This window comes from Primulina tabacum, unplaced genomic scaffold, assembly GCF_025594145.1.
Source record: "Primulina tabacum isolate GXHZ01 unplaced genomic scaffold, ASM2559414v2 Contig446, whole genome shotgun sequence".
Lineage (NCBI taxonomy): Eukaryota > Viridiplantae > Streptophyta > Magnoliopsida > Lamiales > Gesneriaceae > Primulina > Primulina tabacum.
In genome coordinates this window covers 41349-60820 of record NW_027459752.1, presented here as the reverse complement: position 1 = coordinate 60820, position 19472 = coordinate 41349, and the positions used below count along the sequence as shown (strand labels likewise).

General features: G+C 41.1%; 10 non-coding genes and 7 pseudogenes across 10 annotated transcripts; all 17 read right to left on the bottom strand.

Annotated features, from left to right (window-relative positions):
- Positions 1–518: 518 nt before the first annotated feature.
- Positions 519–637, bottom strand: LOC142534359 (5S ribosomal RNA). Its single transcript, XR_012817017.1, has one exon. It is a non-coding gene; the product is annotated as a 5S ribosomal RNA (ribosomal RNA).
- A 682-nt stretch (positions 638–1319) lies between these two features.
- LOC142534280 (5S ribosomal RNA) lies at positions 1320–1439 on the bottom strand. Its single transcript, XR_012816961.1, has one exon. It is a non-coding gene; the product is annotated as a 5S ribosomal RNA (ribosomal RNA).
- A 680-nt stretch (positions 1440–2119) lies between these two features.
- On the bottom strand, positions 2120–2239 carry LOC142534295 (5S ribosomal RNA). Its single transcript, XR_012816975.1, has one exon. It is a non-coding gene; the product is annotated as a 5S ribosomal RNA (ribosomal RNA).
- A 680-nt stretch (positions 2240–2919) lies between these two features.
- On the bottom strand, positions 2920–3038 carry LOC142534357 (5S ribosomal RNA). The gene has a single exon (XR_012817015.1). It is a non-coding gene; the product is annotated as a 5S ribosomal RNA (ribosomal RNA).
- A 682-nt stretch (positions 3039–3720) lies between these two features.
- LOC142534319 (5S ribosomal RNA) lies at positions 3721–3839 on the bottom strand (annotated as a pseudogene).
- A 683-nt stretch (positions 3840–4522) lies between these two features.
- LOC142534289 (5S ribosomal RNA) lies at positions 4523–4645 on the bottom strand. Its single transcript, XR_012816969.1, has one exon. It is a non-coding gene; the product is annotated as a 5S ribosomal RNA (ribosomal RNA).
- A 680-nt stretch (positions 4646–5325) lies between these two features.
- Positions 5326–5443, bottom strand: LOC142534285 (5S ribosomal RNA). Its single transcript, XR_012816965.1, has one exon. It is a non-coding gene; the product is annotated as a 5S ribosomal RNA (ribosomal RNA).
- Positions 5444–6123: 680 nt separating this feature from the next.
- LOC142534308 (5S ribosomal RNA) lies at positions 6124–6241 on the bottom strand (annotated as a pseudogene).
- Positions 6242–6923: 682 nt separating this feature from the next.
- Positions 6924–7042, bottom strand: LOC142534266 (5S ribosomal RNA). Its single transcript, XR_012816946.1, has one exon. It is a non-coding gene; the product is annotated as a 5S ribosomal RNA (ribosomal RNA).
- A 2295-nt stretch (positions 7043–9337) lies between these two features.
- LOC142534304 (5S ribosomal RNA) lies at positions 9338–9456 on the bottom strand (annotated as a pseudogene).
- Positions 9457–10458: 1002 nt separating this feature from the next.
- Positions 10459–10577, bottom strand: LOC142534318 (5S ribosomal RNA; annotated as a pseudogene).
- A 679-nt stretch (positions 10578–11256) lies between these two features.
- LOC142534337 (5S ribosomal RNA) lies at positions 11257–11375 on the bottom strand. The gene has a single exon (XR_012816995.1). It is a non-coding gene; the product is annotated as a 5S ribosomal RNA (ribosomal RNA).
- Positions 11376–11971: 596 nt separating this feature from the next.
- LOC142534325 (5S ribosomal RNA) lies at positions 11972–12089 on the bottom strand (annotated as a pseudogene).
- A 639-nt stretch (positions 12090–12728) lies between these two features.
- Positions 12729–12847, bottom strand: LOC142534330 (5S ribosomal RNA). The gene has a single exon (XR_012816988.1). It is a non-coding gene; the product is annotated as a 5S ribosomal RNA (ribosomal RNA).
- Positions 12848–14262: 1415 nt separating this feature from the next.
- On the bottom strand, positions 14263–14379 carry LOC142534315 (5S ribosomal RNA; annotated as a pseudogene).
- A 645-nt stretch (positions 14380–15024) lies between these two features.
- Positions 15025–15142, bottom strand: LOC142534311 (5S ribosomal RNA; annotated as a pseudogene).
- A 1684-nt stretch (positions 15143–16826) lies between these two features.
- On the bottom strand, positions 16827–16899 carry TRNAW-CCA (transfer RNA tryptophan (anticodon CCA)). Its single transcript has one exon. It is a non-coding gene; the product is annotated as a tRNA-Trp (tRNA).
- Positions 16900–19472: the final 2573 nt, after the last annotated feature.

Here is a 19472-nt window from a genome sequence, read left to right as displayed (position 1 = left end):
CGTGACCTTTTAAGTAAATTATGGCTAAAACAGTCGAAATAATGGTTTTTAATGAGTTAACCGTCTCCGGTGTAATCTGCGTCATACCCTTCCGCATAGCACCGACTCACGACAACAAAAATCGCTAAATGTTCCCAGAAAATAGAAAAAAATAAGAAGAAGTAAATAGGGAATGTAAAGCTATTATTATGCCTGAGATACGATAAAATGGAACTGGAATTGAATTTCAGACTTCCTAAGTGGATTTCTCGAGGAAACGGAAGCTTAACAGAAGCGAAACTCGCAAATTAGAGGGTCTTAGAGAAGGAATTCGGCTAAAATCTCGCCAGCTCATTGCGGAGTAATGAGTCTCGTTCGTTTGCCCGTTTACAATCAAATTAGCCTACAATTTTGTCCAAATCCGGCAGTGCCCGAGCTGCGTTGATTTCACATGTCTTCTCTAGTCCTTATCGATAGTCAGATGATTTGTGCCGAAAATCGTCTGTCAACAAGTAATCAAAAATAGAAAAACACGAAAAGGGATGCAACACGAGTACTTCCCAGGGGGTCATCCATCAAAGTACTGCTCTCGCCCAAGCACGCTTAACTTTGGAGTTCTTATGGGTTCCGGTGTATAAGTGCTGGTATGATCGCACCCGAAATTGAGTGGGATGTTTATTCTTATATCCCTCGAGTATGTGTGGAGCGGGCGGCGATGGACAACACGCGGCACTTTTCTCGCCCAATCAGAACAATGAAGTTAAGGGTTCTGGCGCGATGGCAGAGCTAGGATGGGTGACCTCCCTGGAAAGTCCTCGTGTCGCGACCGTTTACGTAAATAATGGCTAAAACAGTTGAAATAATTGTTTTTAATGAGTTAACCGTTTCCGGAGTAATCTGCGTCATACTCTTCCGCACAGAAACGGCTCACGACAACAAAAATCGCTAAATGTTTCCAGAAAATAGAAAAAAATAAGAATAAGAAAATAGCTAATGTAAAGCTATTATTATGTCTGGGATACGATAAAATGAAACCGGAATCGAATTTCGGCCTTACTAAGCGGATTTTTCGAGGAAACAGAAGCTTAACAGAAACGGAAAATCGCAAATTAGAGGGTCTTAGAGACGGAATTCGGCTAAAATCTCGCCAGCTCATTGCGGATTAATGTGTCTCGTTCGTTTGCCCGTTTGCAATCAAATAAGCCTACAATTTTGACCAAATCCGGCAGTGCCCGAGCTACGTTGATTTCACATGTATTCTCTGGTCCTGATCGAGAGTTGGATGATTTGAGCCGAAAATCTTCTGTCAACAAGCAATCAAAAATAGAAAAACACGAAAAGGGGTGCAACACGAGGACTTCCCAGGGAGTCACCCATCCAAGTACTGCTCTCGCCCAAGCACGGCATAACTTCGGAGTTCTGATGGGATCCGGTGTATTATTGCTGGTATAATCGCACCCGACTTTGAGTGGGATGTTATTTCCTATATCCCTCTAGTACGTGTGGAGCGGGCGGCGATGGACAACACGCGTCACAGCTCTCGCCCAAACAGAACAATGAAGTTAAGCGTTCTGACGCGATTGAAGAGCTAGGATGGGTGACCTCACAGGAAAGTCCTCGTGTCGCGACCGTTTACGTAAATTATGGCTAAAACAGTCGAAATAATTGTTTTTAATGTGTTAACTGTCTCCGGTGTAATCTGCGTCATACCATTCCGCACAGAACCGACTCACAACAACAAAAATCTTTAGATGTTTCCAGAAAATAGAAAAAAATAAGAATAAGAAAATAGCGAATGTAAAGCTATTATTATGCCTGGGATACGATACAAGGAAACCGAAACTGAATTTCGGACTTTCTAAGCGGATTTCTCGAGGAAACAGAAGCTTAACAGAAGCGGAAAATCGCAAATTAGAGGGTCTTAGAGAAGGAATTCGGCTAAAATCTCTCCCGCTCATTGCGGATTAATGAGTCTCGTTCGTTTGCCAGTTTACAATCAAATTAGGCTACAATTTTGTCCAAATCCGGCAGTGCCCGAGGTACGTTGATTTCACGTCTTATCTGGTCTCGATCGAGATTCAGATGATTTGAGCCGAAAATTGTCTTTCTACAAGTAATAAAAAATATAAAAACACGAAAAGGGATGCAACACGAGGACTTCCCAAGGGGTTCACCCATCCTATTACTGCTCTCTCCCAAGCACGCTTAACTTCGGAGTTCTGATGGGTTCCGGTGCGTTAGTGCAGGTATGATCGCACCCGACATTGAGTTTGATGTTTATTCTTATATCACTCGAGTACGTGTGGAGCGGGCGTGAATGGACAACACGCGGCACTGCTCTCGCCCAATCAGAACCATGAAGTTAAGCGTTCTGGCGCGATGGCAGAGCTAGGATGGGTGACCTCCCTGGGAAGTCCTCGTGTCGCGACCGTTTACGTAAATTATGGTTAAAACAGTCGAAATAATTGTTTTTAATTAGTTAACCGTCTCCGGAGTAATCTGCGTCATACCCTTCCGCACAGCACCGGCTCACGACAACAAAAATCGCTAAATGTTCCCAGAAAATAGAAAAAAATAAGAAGAAGAAAATAGCAAATGTAAAGCTATTATTATGCCTGGGATACGATAAAATGGAACCGGAATCGAATTTCGGACAACCTAAGTGGATTTCTCGAGGAAACGGAAGCTTAACAGAAGCGAAAAATCGCAAATTAGAGGGTCTTAGAGAAGGAATTTGGCTAAAATCTCTCCAGCTCATTGCGGATTAATGAGTCTCGTTCGTTTGCCCGTTTACAATCAAATTAGGCTACAATTTTGTCCAAATCCTGCAGTTCCTGAGCTACGTTGATTTCACGTCTTATCTGGTCCCGATCGAGATTCAGATGATTTGAGCCGAAAATCGTCTGTCAACAAGTAATCAAAAATATAAAAACACGAAAAGGTATGCAACACGACAACTTCCCAGGGGGTCACACATCCTAGTACTGCTCTCGCCCAAGCACGCTTAACTTCGGAGTTCTGATGGGATCCAGTGCATTAGTGCTGGTATGATCGCACCCGACATTGAGTGGGATGTTTATTCTTATATCTCTCGAGTACGTGTGGAGCGGGGGGCGATGGACAACACTTGGCACTGCTCTCGCCCAATCAGAACCATGAAGGTAATCGCTATGGCGCGATGACAGAGCTAGGATGGGTGACCTCCCTGGGAAGACCTCGTGTCGCGACCGTTTACGTAAATTATGGATAAAACAGTCGAAATAATTGTTTTGAATGAGTTAACCGTCTCCAGAGTAATCTGCGTCATACCCTTCCGCACAGAACCGGCTAACGATAACAAAAATCGCTAAATGTTCTCAGAAAATAAAAAAAAAAAGAAGAAGAAAATAGCAAATGTAAGGCTAGTATTATGCTTGGGATACGATAAAATGGAACCGGAATCGAATTTCGGACTTCCTAAGCGGATTTCTCGAGGAAACGGAAGCTTAACAGAAGCGAAAAATCGCAAATTAGAGGGTCTTAGAGAAGAAATTCGGCTAAAATCTCGCCAGCTCATTGCGGAGTAATGAGTCTCTTTCGTTTGCCCGTTTACACTCAAATTAGCCTACAATTTTGTCCAAATCCAGCAGTGCCCGAGCTACGTTGATTTTGACATGTCTTCTCTGGTCCTGATCGGGATTCAGATGATTTGAGCCGAAAGTCTTCTGTCAACAAGTAATCAAAAATAGAAAAACACGAAAAATGGTGCAACACGAGAACTTCCCAGGGAGTCACCCATCCTAGTACTGTTCTTGCCCAAGCACGATTAACTTCGGAGTTTTGATGGGATACGGTGCATTAGTGCTGGTATGATCGAACCCAACATTGAGTAGGATGTTTATTCTTATATCCTTCGAGTACGTGTGGAGCAAGCGGCGATGGACAACACGCGGCACTGCACTCGTCCAATCCTAACCATGAAGTTAAGCGTTCTGGCGCGATTGCCGAGCTAGGATGGTTGACCTTCCTTGGAAGTCCTCGTGTCGCGACCGTTTATGTAAATATGGATAAAACAGTTGAAATAATTGTTTTTAATGAGTTAACCGTCTCCGGAGTAATCTGCGTCATACCCTTCCGCACAGAACCGGCTCATGACAACAAAAATCGCTAAATGTTTCCAGAAAGATGAAAAAAAAATAAGAATAAGAAAATAGTGAATGTAAAGCTATTATTATGACTGGGATACGATAAAATGAAATCGGAATCGAATTTCGTACTTACTAAGCGGATTTTTCGAGGAAACGGAAGCTTAACAGAAGCGGAAAATCGGAAATTAGAGGGTCTTAGAGAAGAAATTCGGCTAAAATCTTGCCAGCTCATTGCGTATTAATGAGTCTCGTTCGTTTGCCCGTTTACAATCAAATTAGGCTAAAATTTTGTCCAAATCCGACAGTGCCCGAATTACGTTGATTTCACATGTCTTATTTGGTCTCGATCGAGATTCAGATTATTTGAGTCGAAAATCGTCTTTCAACAAGTTATTAAAAATATAAAAACACGAAAATGGGTGCAACACAAGGACTTCCCAGGGGGTCGGTCACTCATCCTAGTACTGCTCTAGCCCAAGCACGCTTAACTTCGAAGTTCTGATGGGATCCGGTGCATTAGTGCTGGTATGATCGCACCCGACATTTAGTGGGATGTTTATTCTTATTACCCTCGAGTACGTGTGGAGCGGGCGGCGATGGACAACACGCGGCACTGCTCTCGCCCAATCAGAACCATGAAGTTAAGCGTTCTGACGCGATGGCAAAGCTAGGATGGGTGACCTCCCTGGGAAGTCCTCGTGTTGCGACCGTTTACGTAAATTATGGCTAAAATAGTTGAAATAATTGTTTTTAATGAGTTAACCGTCTCCGGAGTAATATGCGTCATACCCTTCTGCACAGCACCGGCTCACGACAACAAAAATCGCTAAATGTTCAAAGAAATTAAAAAAATAAGATGAAGAAAATAGCGAATGTAAAGCTATTATTATGCCTGGGATACGATAAAATGGAACCGGAATCGAATTTCGGACTTCCTAAGCGGATTTATCGAGGAAACGGAAGCTTAACAGAAGCGGAAAATCGCAAATTAGAGGGTCTTAGAGAAGGAATTCGGCTAAAACCTCGCCAGCTCATTGCGGAGTAATGAGTCTCATTCGTTTGCCCGTTTACAATCAAATTAGCCTAAAATTTGGTCAAAATCCGGCAGTGCCCGAGCTACGTTGATTTCACATGTCTTCTCTTGTCCTGATCGAGAGTCAGATGATTTGAGCCGAAAATCGTCTGTCAACAAGTAATCAAAAATAGAAAAACACGAAAAAGGGTGCAAACGAGGACTTCCCAGGGGGTCACCCATCCTATTACTGCTCTCGCCCAAGCACGCTTAGCTTCGGAGTTCTGATGGGATCCGGTGCATTAGTGTTGGTATGATCGCACCTGACATTGAATGGATGTTTATTCTTATATCCCAAGTGTACGTGTGGAGAAGGCGACGATGGACAACACGCGGCACTGCTCTCTCCCAATCAGAACCATGAAGTTACGCGTTCTAGCGCGATGGCAGAGCTAGGATGGGTAACCTCCCTGGGAAGTACTCGTGTCGCGACCGTTTACGTAAATTAGGGATAAAACAGCCGAAATAATTGTTTTTAATGAGTTAACCGTCTCCGGAGTAATATGCGTTATACCCTTCCGCACAGCACCGGCTCACGACAACAAAAATCGCTAAATGTTCACAGAAAATTAAAAAAAATAAGATGTAAAAAATAGCGAATGAAAAGCTATTATTATGCCTGGGATACAATAAAATGGAACCGGAATCGAATTTCATACTTCCTAAGCGGATTTTTCGAGGAAACGGAAGATTAACAAAAGCGAAAAATCGCAAATTAGAGGGTCTTAGAGAAAAAATTCGGCTAAAATCTCGCCAGCTCATTGCGGAGAATGAGTCTCGTTCGTTTGCCCGTTTACAATCAAATTAGCCTACAATTTTGTCCAAATCCGGCAGTGCCCGAGCTACGTTGATTTCACATTTCTTTTCTTATCCTGATCGAGAGTCAGATGATTTGAGCCGAAAATCGTCTGTCAACAAGTAATCAAAAATAGAAAAACACGAAAAGGGGTGCAAACGAAGACTTTCCAGCGGGTCACTCATCCAAGTACTGCTCCCACCCAAGCACGCTTAACTTCGAAGTTCTGATGGGATTCGGTGCATTAGTGCTGGTATGATCGCACCCGACATTGAGTGGGATGTTTATTATTATATCCCTCGAGTACGTGTGGAGCGTGCGGCGATGGACAACACGCGGCACTGCTCTCGCCCAATCAGAACAATGAAGTTAAGCGTTCTGGCGCGATGGCAGAGCTAGGATGGGTGACATCCCTGAAAAGTCCTCGTGTCGCGACTGTTTCCGTAAATTATGGCTAAAATAGTCGAAATATTTGTTTTTAATGAGTTAACCGTCTCCGGAGTAATCTGCGTCATACCCTACCGCACAGAACCGGCTCACGACAACAAAAATCGCTAAATGTTCCCAGAAAAGTGAAAAAAAATAAGAATAAGAAAATAGCGAATGTAAAGCTATTATTATGCCTTGATACAATAAAATGAAACTGGAATCGAATTTCGGACTTACTAAGCGGATTTTTCGAGGAAACGGAAGATTAACAGAAGCGGAAAATCGCAAATTAGATGGTCTTAGGGAAGGAATTCAGCTAAAATCTCGCCATCTCATTGCGGATTAATCAATCTCGTTCGTTTGCCCGTTTCCAATCAAATTAGGCTACAATTTTGTCCAAATCCGGCAGTGCCCGAGCTACGTTGATTTTACATTTCTTATCTGGTCCCGATCGAGATTCAGATGATTTGAGCCGAAAATCGTCTGTCAACAAATAATCAAAAATAGAAAAACACGAAAAGGGGTCCAACACGAGGACTTCCCAGGGGGTCACCCATCCTAGTACTGCTGTCGCCCAAACACGCTTAACTTCGGAGTTCTGATGGGATCCGGTGCATTAGTGCTGGTATGATCACACCCGACATTACGTGGGATGTTTATTCTTATATCCCTCGATTACGTGTGGAGCGGGCGGCGATAGACAACACGCGGGACTGCTCTCGTCCAATCAGAACCATGAAGTTAAGCGTTCTGGCACGATGGTAGAGCTAGGATGGGTGACCTCCCTGGGAAGTCCTCATGGCGACTGTTTACGTAAATTATGGCTAAAACAGTTGAAATAATTGTTTTTAATGAGTTAACAGTCTCCGGAGTAATCTGCGTCATACCCTTTCGCACAGCACCTGTTGGAACTTTTCAAGTTCGCAATCTTGATTTTGATGTTAACAAAACTTGTTATTGTGTTTCTAACATATTTCCTCAAGTGTGAAATTGCAAACACAAGAAACAAGCTGAAACTGAATTTTGCACAAACTGAATTTCTGGCGAGCTTTGGTATTTTGATGATATCTCTCAACTGGATTATCAAAATGACAATCCGCAAACTGGACTGATTAGAAAACTCAATTCGAAACAAATCGTATTTCACGTCAGTTTGGCAAAATCGGATGTTATGATGGTCTAACTGATCGCTCAATTACCGAAATGATCACACGAAAACAGCAATCAGTTGAGTTTGAGCAGCTGCGGTATTTTGGTCATATCTCTCAGCTCGGTTATTGAAATGAAGCGATTCAGTATGCGTTAGAAAGATAAGACGATGATCTACAAATCATCTTCAGAAGTCAAAGTCTGAATCAAAGCTTAAGATGCTGATAAATGTGGATGAAGTTACTGGTTCAGCACAAACTGAAATCAGCTAGGCTGATTTCAGCACACCAGCTGAAACTGAACCAACTGCTGACCAGCTGACCAACCAACTGAACTGAATTAGCTGCTGACCAACTGAAACTGAACCAGACCAGCTGAAAACCAGTTGAACCAGACCAGCTGAACTGAACCAGCTGAAACTGTACCAGACCAGCTGAAGACCAGTTGAACCAGTCCAACTGAACCAGACCAACTGAACCAGTTGAACTGATTGACCAGTTGAGTTGACCAGTTGACCAGAGTTGACCAGTTGGGAAAATGTCCAGCAAGACGAATTTTACTGTTGCAATTCCAGAAACAGTACAGAAACTTTCCAACGGTCATATTCTTGTGTCTAACGTATATATCAGTGTTGGAGCCTATAAATACAACATATTGAAGATCAAACAACAGCTTTTGAAGGGGATTCAAAGCATGGGCAGTTAGCATGAAAAAATCAGCTTGTTGAGAGCACAAGCCCTTGTGTGAGGATACATTTGAGATGTACACTGTAAATGATAAATTCCTCACACACAATCACTCACACAAATACAAGAGAGTTGAACTTCAAAGATCAGTTGAGTGAGTCTTGCACAAAGACAATAAACTTGTGTATGTAGTCTTTGCATATGAGACATTAAAGAATATGCTGATTGTGAGGTGCTGCCTACAATCTTGAGTGCTAGGAGTTCTAGTTGGGTGCTGCCCTTCCAGAATGGGTTTGTACAAGTAGTTGTATAAATCAAAGTCTTCTAGTGGATCCTTCCCAAGAGGAAAAAGGGATGACGTAGGAGTGTTTGAAATATCCGAATATCCATAAACAAATTCGTGTCTATTTGTTTATTGCATTTGCTTATCATTTTCACTGTTTTTAAAGATGCATTGTTGAAGCATTTTATGTGTTCTTCAAATATCAAAATATTGTATACCAAATGTTTGATAAAATACTTCAACTGAATATTTTTACTCATTCAACTTGCATATATTTTAAATGGTTTACAAAATATTTAATCGGTTTCTACGAAGGATTATTTCGAGTATCTTCCTCTTGGTTTTTAACCAAACTAGATTTAATTCATCGGTGTTCAATATTTCAAGAACCGAGCTATTGTAGCTCAATGATTATCCCCCCTAATCGATCCTATCAGCACCGGTTCACGACAACAAAAATCGCTAAATGTTCCCAGAAAATAGAAAAAAAATAAGAAGAAGAAAATAGCGAATGTAAAGCTATTATTATGCCTGGGATACGATAAAATGGAACCAGAATCGAATTTCGGACTCCCTAAGCGGATTTATCGAGGAAACGGAAGCTTAACAGGAGCGGAAAATCGCAAATTCGAGGGTCTTAGAGAAAGAATTCGGCTAAGACCGTTTACAATCAAATTAGGCTATAAGTTTGTCCAAATCCAGCAGTGCCCGAGTTACGTTGATTTCCCATGTCTTATTTGGACCCGATCGAGATTTAGATGATTTGAGCTGAAAATCGTCTTTCAACAAGTAATCAAAAATAGAAAAACACGAAAAGGGGTGCAACACGAGGACTTCCCAAGGGGTCACCCATCCTAGTACTGCTCTCGCCCAAGTACGCTTAACTCTGTAGTTCTGATGGGATCCGGTGCATTAGTGCTCATAAGATCGCACCCGACATTGAGTGGGATGTTTATTCTTATATCCCTCGAGTACGTGTGGAGCGGGCGGCGATGGACAACACGCGGCACTGCTCTCGCCCAATCAAAACCATGAAGTTAATCGTTATGGCGCGATGTCGGATCTAGGATGGGTGACCTCCCTGGGAATTCCTCGTTTACGTAAATTATGGATAAAACAGTTGAAATAATTGTTTTTAATGAGTTAACCGTCTCCGGAGTAATCTGCGTCATACCCTTCTTTACAGAACCGGCTCACGACAACAAAAATCGCTAAATGTTCCCAAAAAATAGAAAAAAAATAAGAATAAAAAATAGCGAATGTAAAGCTATTATTATGCCTGAGATACGATAAAATGGAACCGGAATTGAATTTCGGACTTCCTAAGCGGATTTCTCGAGGCAATGGAAGCTTACCAGAAGCGGAAATTCGCAAATTAGAGGGTCTTAGAGAAGGAATTCGGATAAAATCTCGCCAGCTCATTGCGGATTAATGAGTCTCGTTCGTTTTCCCGTTTACAATCAAATTAGGCTACAATTTTGTCCAAATCCGGCAGTACCCGAGCTACCCTTCCACACAGCACTGGCTCACGACAACAAAAATCGCTAAATGTTCCCAGAAAATAGAAAAAAATAAGAAGAAAATAGCGAATGTAAAGCTATTATTATGCATGGGATACGATAAAATAGAACCGGAATCGAATTTCGGACTTCCTAAGCGGATTTCTCGAGGAAACGGAAGCTTAACAGAAGCGAAAAAATGGCAAATTAGAGGGTCTTAGAGAAGGAATTCGGCTAAAATCTCGCCAGCTCATTGCGGAGAAATGAGTCTCGTTCGTTTGCCCGTTTACAATCAAATCAGCCTACAATTTTGTCCAAATCCGGCAGTGCCCGAGCTACGTTGATTTTACATGTCTTCTCCGGTCCTAATCGAGAGTCAAATGAGTTGAGCTGACAATCGTCTGTCAACAAGTAATCAAAAATATAAAAACACGAAAAGGGGTGCCACACGAGGACTTCCCAGGGGGCCACCCATCCAAGTACTGCTCTCGCCCAAGCACGCTTAAATTCGGAGTTCTTATGGGATCTGCTGTATTAGTGCTTGTATGATCGCAACCGACATTGAGTGGGATGTTTATTCTTATATCCCTCGACTACGTGTGGAGCGGGCGGCATTGGACAACACGCGGCACTGCTCTCGCCCAATCAGAACAATGAAATTAAGCGTTCTGGCGCGATGGCAGAGCTAGGATGGGTGACCTCCCTGGAAAGTCCTCGTGTCGCGACCGTTTACGTAAATTATGGCTAAAACAGTAGAAATAATTGTTTTTAATGAGTTAACCGTCTCCGGAGTAATCTGCGTCATACTCTTCGCACAGAACCGGCTCACGACAACAAAAATAGCTAAATGTTCCCAGAAAATAGAAAAAAATAAGAATAAGAAAATAGCGAATATAAAGCTATTATTATGCCTGGGATACGATAAAATGAAACCGGAATTGAATTTCAGACTTACTGAGCGGATTTCTCGAGGAAACGGAAGCTTAATAGAAGCGGAAAATCACAAATTAGACGGTCTTAGAGAAAGAATTCGGCTAAAATTTCGCCAGCTCATTGCGGATTAATGAGTCTCGTTCGTTTGCCCGTTTACAATCAAATTAGGCTACAATTTTGTCCAAATCCGCCAGTGCCCGAGCTACGTTGATTTCACGTCTTATCTGGTCCTGATCGAGATTCAGATGATTTGAGCCGAAAATCGTCTGTCAACAAGTAATCAAAAATAGAAAATCACGAAAATGATTGCAACACGAGGACTTCCCAGGGGGTCACCCAACCTAGTACTGGTCTCGCCCAAGCACACTTAACTACGGAGTTCTGATGGGATCCGGTGCATTAGTGCAGGTATGATCGCACCCAACATTGAGTGGGATGTTTATTCTTATTTCCCTCGAGTACGTGTGGAGCGGGCGGCGATGGACAACACGCGGCACTGCTCTCACCCAATCAGAACCATGTTGTTAATCGTTATGGCGCGATGGCGGATCTAGGATGGGTGACCTCCCTGGGAAGTCCTCGTGTCGCGACCGTTTACGTAAATTATGGATAAAACAGTCGAAATAATTGTTTTTAATGAGTTAACCGTCTCCGGAATAATCTGCGTCATACCCTTCTGCACAGCACCGGCTCACGACAACAAAAATCGCTAAATGTTCCCAGAAAATAGAAAAAAATAAGAAGTAGAAAATAGCAAATGTAAAGCTATTATTATGTAAATCGCTAATTAGAGGGTCTTAGAGAAGAAATTCGGCTAAAATCTCGCCAGCTCATTGCGGAGTAATGAGTCTCGTTCGTTTGCCCGTTTACAATCAAATTAGCCTACAATTTTGTCCAAATCCGGCAGTGCCCGAGCTACGTTGATTTCACATGTCTTCTCTTGCCCTGATCGAGATTCAGATGATTTGAGCCGAAAATCGTCTGTCAACAAGTAATCAAAAATAGAAAAACACGAAAAGGGGTGCAAACGAGGACTTTCCAGGGGATCACTCATTCAAGTAATGCTCTCGCCCAAGCACACTTATCTTCGGAGTTCTGATGGGATCCGGTGCATTAGTAATAATATGATCTCACCCGACATTGAATGGGATGCTTATTCTTATATCCCTCGAGTATGTGTGGAGCGGGCGGCGATGGACAACACGCGGCACATGTTTCGCCCAATCAGAACAATGAAGTTAAGCGTTCTAGCGCGATGGCAGAGCTAGGATGGGTGACCTCCCTATGAAGTCCTCGTGTCGCGATCGTTTACGTAAATTATGGCTAAAACAGTCGAAATAATTGTTTTTAATGAGTTAACCGTCTCCGGAGTAATCGGCGTCATACCCTTCCACACAGCACCGGCTCACGACAACAAAAATCGCTAAATCTTCCCAGAAAATAAAAAAAAATAAGAAGAAGAAAATAGCGAATGTAAAGCTATTATTATGCCTTGGATACGATAAAATGGAACCGGAATCGAATTTCGGACTTCCTAAGCAGTTTTCTCGAGGAAACGGAAGCTTAATAGAAGCGAAAATCGCAAATTAGAGGGTCTTAGAGAAGGAATTCGGCTAAGACCGTTTACAATCAAATTAGGCTACGATTTTGTCCAAATCCGACAATGCCCGAGTAACGTTGATTTCACATGTCTTATTTGGTCTCGATCGAGATTCAGATGATTTGAGCCGAAAATCATCTTTCAACAAGTAATCAAAAATAGAAAAACATGGAAAGGGGTGCAACACGAGGACTTCCCAGGGGGTCACCCATCCTCGTACTGCTCTCGCCCAAGCACGCTTAGCTTCGGAGTTCTGAAGGGATCCGATGCATTAGTGCTGGTATGATCGCACCCCACATAGAGTGGGATTTTTATTCTTATATGCCTCGCGTACGTGTGAAGCGGGCGACGATGGACAACACGCGGCACTGCTCTCGCCCAATCAGAACCATGAAGTTAAGCGTTCTGGCGCGATGGCAGAGCTAGGATGGGTGACCTCCCTGGGAAGTCCTCGTGTCGCGACTTTTTACATAAATTATGGCTAAAACAGTCGAAATAATTGTTTTTAATGAGTTAACCGCCTCCGGAGTAATCAGCGTCATACCCTTCCGCACAGCACCGGCTCACGACAACAAAAATCGCTAAATGTTCCCAGAAAATAGAAAAAAATAAGAAGAAGAAAATAGCGAATGTAAAGCTATTATTATGCCTGTGATACGATAAAATGAAACTGGAATCGAATTTCGGACTTCCTAACTGGATTTCTCGAGGAAACGGAAGCTTAACTGAAGCGGAAAATCGCAAATTAGAGAATCTTAGAGAAGGAATTCGGTTAAAATCTCGCCAGCTCATTGCGGAGGAATGAGTCTCGTTCGTTTGTCTGTTTACAATCAAATTAGCCTACAATTTTTTTCAAATGCGGCAGTGCCCGAGCTACGTTGATTTCTCATGTCTTCTCTGGTCCTGATCGAGAGTTAGATGACTTGAGCCGTAAATCGTCTGTCAACAAGTACTGCTCTCGTCCAAGCACGCTTAACTTCGGAGTTCTGATGGGATCCGGTGTATTAGTGCTGGTATGATCGCACCCGACATTGAGTGGGATGTATATTCTTATATCCCTCGAGTACGTGTGGAGCGGGCGGCGATGGACAACACGCGGCACTGCTCTCGCCCAATCAGAACAATGAAGTTATGCGTTCTGGCGCGATGGCAGAGCTAGGATGGGTGACCTCCCTAGAAAAACCTCGTGTCGCGACCGTTTACGTAAATTATGGCTAAAACAGTCGAAATAATTGTTTTAGATGAGTTAACCGTCTCCGGAGTAATCTGCGTCATACCCTTCCGCACAGAACCGACTCACGACAACAAAAATCGCTAAATGTTTTCAGAAAATAGAAAAAAAAATAAGAATAAGAAAATAGTGAATGTAAAGCTATTATTATGCCTGGAATACAATAAAATGAAACCGAAATCGAATTTCGGACTTCCTAAGCGGATTTCTCGAGGAAACGGAATCTTAACAGAAGCGGAAAATCGCAAATTAGAGGGTCTTAGAGAAGGAATTCGGCTAAAATCTCTCCAGCTCATTGCGGATTAATGAGTCTCGTTCGTTTGCCCGTTTACAATCAAATTAGGCTAAAATTTTTTCCAAATCCGGTAGTGCACGAGTTACGTTGATTTCACGTCTTATCTGGTCTAGATCGAGATTCAGATGATTTGAGCCGAAAATCGTCTATCAACAAGTAATCAAAAATATAAAAACACGAAAAAGAATGTAACACGAGGAATTCCCAGGAGGTCACCCATCCTAGTACTACTCTCAACGGCACGCTTAACTTCGGAGTTCTGATGGGATCCGGTGCATTAGTTCTGGTATGATCGCACCCGACATTGAAAAACCTCGTGTCGCGACCGTTTACGTAAATTATGGCTAAAACAGTCGAAATAATTGTTTTTAATGAGTTAACCGTCTCCGGAGTAATATGCGTCATACCCTTCCACACAGCACCGGCTCACGACAACAAAAATCGCTAAATGTTCCCAGAAAATAGAAAAAAATGAGAAGAAGAAAATAGCGAATGTAAAGCAATTATTATGCCTGGGATACGATAAAATAGAACCGGAATCGAATTTCGGACTTCCTAAGCAGATTTCTCGAGGAAACGGAAGCTTAACAGAAGCGGAAAATCGCAAATTAGAGGGTCTTAAAGAAGGAATTCGGCTAAGACTGTTTACAATCAAATTAGGCTACGATTTTGTCCAAATCCGACAGTGCCCGAATTACGTTGATTTCACATGTCCAAATCCGACAATGCCCGAATTACGATATAATGAAAACGGAATCGAATTTCGGATTAATAAGTCTCGTTCGTTTGCCCGTTTACAATCAAATTATGCAACAATTTTGTCCAAATCCGGCAAGTGCCCGAGCTACGTTGATTTCACGTCTTATCTGGTCCCGATCGAGATTCAGATGATTTGAGCCGAAAATCGTCTATCAACAAGTAATCAAAAATAGAAAAACACGAAAAAAGGTGCAACACGAGGACTTCCCAGGGGGTCAACCATCCTAGTACTGATCTCGCCCAAGCACGCTTAACTTCAGAGTTTGATGGGATCCGAAGTATTATTGCTGGTATGATCGCACCCGACATTGAGTGGGATGTTTATTCTTATATCCCTCGAGTACGTGTGGAGCGGGCGGCGATGGACAACACGCCGCACTGCTCTCGCCCAATCAGAACAATGAAGTTAAGCGTTCTGGCGCGAAGGCAGAGCTAGGATGGGTGACCTCCCTGGGAAGTCCTCGTGTCGCGACCGTTTACGTAAATTATGGCTAAAACAGTCGAAATAATTGTTTTTAATGAGTTAACCGTCTCCGTAGTAATCTGCGTCATACCCTTCCGCACAGAACCGGCTCACGACAACAAAAATCGCTAAATGTTCCCGGAAAATAGAAAAAAATAAGAAAAAAAATAGCGAATGTAAAGCTATTATTATTATTAGGAATTGAATTTCGGACTTCATAAGCTGATTTCTCGAGGAAACGGAAGCTTAACAAAAGTGGAAAATCGCAAATTAGAGGGTCTTAGAGAAGGAATTCGGCTTAAATCTCGCCCGCTCATTGCGGAGTAATTGATTTATTGCTTTCCTTTAACCTGTTGCTGTAAAACAATGCTGTATGTAATAGAAAATTCTTACAATGAAAGATATTTTCATATTTTCACAATTTTAAGTAGATGGGAGATCTAGAAATTTCTTTTTCATGATTGTAGAGACAGTTTTTTTCTTTGTTGGAATCCCCTTATTCCCATTTTAAGGAATTGGTTAATCGTCCAGTAACAAATACGAGTAGTAGATTTTATTCGCTGAAAGAAAGCGAAGAAAGAATAAAATAAATAGTTGTAATGAGGATATCAATCTAAATCTTGATCTATTTACAAGGATGAGGCTTTATTTTCAAATATATATGGAAATCAAAAATGCCAAAATGGTATTCCATACAAATTGAATTCACAATTAAGAATTCAAAAAGAGTTTCATTTTTGAATGAAGTTACACGATCCAGTTCGTATTATTAGTTTACGCTCAACGAATCGGTTGATAGGAATCACGCGATGGGTAGATGTTAGAAATTATGAATCGGTTTCTTTATATGTCTGGCACTTTATCTTTGTTCGTGCCGTCTATAATGATAGATGAATCAAAAACTTTCAATTGAACTTATTCTTTCAATTGTTATTTTTCTATATTTTCCTATTTTACAAAAATAGGAAACTTAGGTAAATGCTTTAGAAACATATGTCTAAAAATACCATATTTCATTTAGCCCTTTGATGCTTACTATAACTAGTTATTTCGGTTTTCTACTAGTGGCTTTAACTAGAACTTCAGCTCTATTTATTGGTCTGAGCAAGATACGACTTATTTAACTATTTGAAAGAAACAATTCATAAAAAAATCTTTCTGTGAGATTCTGTATATTCTATAGTTCCTTATCAATTGTTAATGTTTAGTCATTGAGATTCACGTCAATTCGGATTACTTTTTAGGTCTAGATATTACCTCTTTTTTTTTCTCCTTTTCAAAAAATTGAGATGATTGAAGTTTTTCTATTTGGAATCGTGTTAGGTCTAATTCCTATTACTTTGGCTGGATTATTCGTAACTGTATATTTACAATACAGACGTGGTGATCAGTTGGACCTTTGATTTATTAACATTTCTTTTTTTGATTGACCTCCTCCTTTCTTTAATTCACAGGGGGTCAAATTTGAATTACTGTGCAAGCGATTGAATCGATTTCAGTCTAATTCGATCTACGAAGAAAAAATCACGCTCTGTAGGATTTGAACCTACGACATCGGGTTTTGGAGACCCACGTTCTACCGACTGAACTAAGAGCGCTCTTTCTCAGGATAGATAAGAGACTGTAAAGAAAAGGATTCTTTTTGTAACCCTTAAATAGATAGTTTCATAAAAATGAATGATTCCGTCCAATTTGATCTCAATTGATTCCTCGTTACTACTCCTTTGAGTCGTAAAAGGTAGGGATGACAGGATTTGAACCCGTGACATTTTGTACCCAAAACAAAGGCGCTACCAAGCTGCGCCACATCCCTTCAATTGTTCTATAGTGTCATTGTAGAGAATTCCTGTCTTGTTTTCCATATCCATAGTTCTTGCAGTGAGAAACACAAAATTTCTGCCCATTTCGTCTTTTTAGTTTCATTTAACATATAATAATAATAATAAGAAAAGGAAAATCTTATGGATCATTGTACATTTCAATTTGAATTAGGGATTTCGTGTACAACTCTAAGTGGCCCTTAACTACATATGCATCTGATATATATGCATTATCTTTATTTTATGTATTACAATAAATAAAAAAGGAGGTTTTTCAATGCGAGATCTAAAAACATATCTCTCCGTGGCCCCAGTACTAAGTACGCTATGGTTCGGGGCTTTAGCAGGTCTATTGATAGAGATTAATCGTTTTTTCCCGGATGCGTTGACATTCCCCTTTTTTTCATTCTAGTTATTGACATCGGAAGGAGTGAAAAAGATTAGAGATACAATCAAATATCTGTGACTAATACTTCCCCCTCCCTTTTTTCTCTTTTTTCCATTTATTTCTTATTTTTAGAATAAGGGACGAAAGAGAAAGAATAAATGTGTATTCAACGTCTGCGAGACTCGGGTTTAGGTTCGAATTAAATAAATTAATAGAGGAACGGGGGTGGGGTAAAGTAGAAAATGCGGGTCTAGGATAAGAATACACGATCTTTAACTGCAATACCGTGCTTGGGATTGAAATCTAGTTTCACATAGTCTTACTTCTTTTTTACTACAGCTTTACTTTGATTTATTATTACTTAATATTTTTATCTTTTAGTATTGGATTTCAAGTTAGTAACTTCTCTTTTTTCCTTCTTTCCTTTTTCTTCGTTTCGAATCAAAAAAAATGGAAGAGTTAAATAAATCAAAAATCAAAAGGAGGTTCATGGCCAAGAGGAAAGATGCACGAGGAACGGTGATTTTTGAATGTACCGGTTGTATTCGAAATGGTGTTAAGAAGGCATCAACGGGCATTTCCAGATATATTACTCAAAAGAACCGGCACAATACCCCTAATCGATTAGAATTGATAAAATTCTGCCCCTATTGTTACAAACATATGATTCATGGGGAAATAAAGAAATAGATCGAACCAAGCCTTTCAAGGACAGGGGTAAAATCACGTTATATAGAACATATTCATATTTAAATCATCCTATTTTGGGTTAAAATGACAATTCAGAAATAGGATTTTCGGAATAAGAAAATAATAAATAAACTAAACAAAGAAACCATGGATAAATCCAAGCGACCCTTTCTTAAGTCCAAGCGATCTTTTCGTAGGCGTTTGCCCCCGATTCAATCGGGGGATCGAATTGATTATAGAAACATGAGTTTAATTAGTCGATTTATTAGTGAACAAGGAAAAATATTATCTAGGCGAGTGAATAGATTGACCTTGAAACAACAACGATTAATTACTATTGCTATAAAACAAGCTCGTATTTTATCTTTGTTACCCTTTCTCAATAATGAGAAACAATTTGAAAGAGCCGAGTCGACCCCTAGAACTACTAGTCTTAGAATCAGAAATAAATAGGCTTATTCTTTGTTCACTTGAATCAGAATTCCAATCCGAACTCAAACCGGGATTGGTATTTTGTTCGACAAATATGAGAATCCATATTTTATTATCGCGTGTTGTAAGAAAAAAACCGAATCTTGTCTATTTCAACTTCGACTTATTGTTAGTCCTCTTACCATACACAACTTCGAATAGTTACTTCCCCCCTTCCTTAACATAGGCCGATTCACATCCTTTTTATAGGTTTCCTCTTAAGTTTGACTACGCCCCTCAGCAAGTCTTCCAGTAAACTGGACGACTTGAGTCTGGCCGTCCTGAATGATAAGCACTGCGAAACCTAAGTTCAGTGCCTAATTTATTCTGTAGCACCCTCTCTCTATTAGAGGGCAGACTGGTGTCTTGATCGCTTGCCGTTAGTCCGTCTAGCGCCTTTCGTCATAAAGCGTGCTTTCTCACCACCTAATGATGATCAAATCACGATCCTAAGGTAGCCCCGGTTCTTATTTCATATGCAGAAACTATATGAAATCAAGACCTCGCAACTTCTTTAGTTCCAGAGGATGCAGAGCCAATTCGAATTCCTAGTTCTCTCGGATTGGGATCAGTTTTCTCTTCCTTCGTTCCTAACTCTAGTTCAGCTATTCGATCAAATGCCTCAAAGGGCTGCTTGTCCTTTTGGCTGTTCATAGCTCGAAGGCTCATGGATGGTTGTTGGGATCCCAGGGTTTAAAGTACTGATAAGGTTTGTCGTAGATAAATGGAAGTAGATCATCGAAGCAGATTGGGTGAAGGAAGTCTCTCAGATTGAATCCACAGAGAATTTCTTTCCTCACCT